This window comes from Lygodium microphyllum, unplaced genomic scaffold (genome assembly GCF_053477565.2).
Source record: "Lygodium microphyllum isolate KBCC unplaced genomic scaffold, Lygodium_microphyllum_v1.1.10 scaffold_90, whole genome shotgun sequence".
NCBI classification, from domain to species: Eukaryota; Viridiplantae; Streptophyta; class Polypodiopsida; order Schizaeales; family Lygodiaceae; genus Lygodium; species Lygodium microphyllum.
Window position 1 is genome coordinate 165533 of NW_028229573.1, and position 1845 is coordinate 167377.

Genomic DNA, 1845 nt, shown 5'->3' on the forward strand with positions numbered 1-1845 from the left:
GTGGAGCTACCGGAGTGCGCGGGAGAGGAGGTAACTCGAACAGCACGGAGGTAAGCTCACTACACCCGTAGATATGGATGGCGCGTTGGTTATGTGAGAGGTAGGCATTAGTGCTCGGCTTGGAACACTTGAAACAATAAGCGGTTTGTGGGTCTTGGCGGTTGAGTGAAAGCTCCCACAAGGTGCAAGATATAAGTGCATCTGCATCCTCTAGAGATTTCACATTGAAGGCCATGTTGTTGTGGACCATGCATGACTTTCCAGGATACGGAGAGTGTTCAGGTACATGTATATAACTCTATATTTGAAATTCAGGACTTGAATCAATTGCATTTTATTAATTCACTTGTTTGTTCAGGTTTAACCACATCAGGATATCATGCATGTCCTATTTGCGGTCCCTCTCTAATTTCCTCTAGGCCGGTACATTTAAAGAAGGTTATCTACGACAATCATCATTGATTTCTTCCTATTGACCATCCCAAATATGTTCTCCCTACTAATGGAATGACTCCACAATCTCTAACCATTCGAGATTGGAAGGAGAGATGGATTAATGCCGACAGCCACCCTCCACTCGGCATGAGTCGGTAAGAAGTGCATTTCTCTCGATTGACTTTAAAGTATTGAGCATGATGAATTGTTTACATAATATATTGTTTGTTTGTTAGGTTCTCTATATTTTTTCGTCTTCCGTACTGGACTGAACTCAAGATCAATCACCTATTGGACCCCATGCACATATTCAAAAATGTTGTATCTACATTATGGGATCACTTGATAGGGGCTCATGATTTAGTCAATGTAAGGGAGGATTTACGTAACATTGGTCGCATGAGACGAGCCTAGCCATGCATTGGACCCAGACGAAAGATTGAGCTATCCCATGCACCTTGGATGTTATCAAAGAACGAGGAAAAAATAGTGAAGGAACAAATATGTAGCTTTCGAACACCCACAGGATGTATGAGATGTCTCAAGGGAGCCTTCATAAAGAAAAAGAAAAGAGGTGTGGAGCAACTATATGGTTTGAAGTCCCAGAATTGGCACAAAATGATTCAAGTAAGGGTATCTCTAACCATGAATATAGTAATTAGTGGAGTAACTATGTGTAATTTTTGGGGTATGATGACTTTTTCTTCAACTAATCATTTGATCTATGAATATTGTTTACATTCAGTTCGTACTTCCTACTAGCATATCCCATTGTGTATCCAAAGATGTACGTGATATCATTTACAAGATGGGAGAGCTTGTGAGGTGTGTATACATTGTATTTTTTCATTATATATCTTTGAATTTCTATACAAAAATAAACAATTCTCAAATATATCCTGACAAATACGTGAGCTTGAACGAAATTGATTCAAACACATTGCAAGATGCTCGAGTATTATCTGTTGAGGTGGTTTGTTTGGTGGAGGAAATTTTTCCTCGATCCATTTTGACTACTCAATTACATTTACTCATACATTTGATTGATGAGATCGCACTTTGTGGGGCAGTTCATGCAAGGTGGATCTTTTTTCTTGAGTGCTTCATGAAAACCTTGAAAGATTTTGTGAGGTAAAAAGCACGGCCTGAGGGAAGCATGGCTGAGGGTTGGTTAGTACAATCATCCCTTATTTATATCTCTGAATATCTTGCTAAAGTGGATCCCTCTCAACCACGACTATGGAAAGTTGATGAAGACTTGAGGATGACCTCTATAATACCTCAAGGAAAAGGAATGAGTAAAGTGCTAACAAAAGAAGAACTTCGTAAGTTAAATAGTTTTTGTGTACTCAATAGTGATGTAATGAGCAAATGGGTAACACTATATAATGAAGTAAGGGCAAGAAGAAA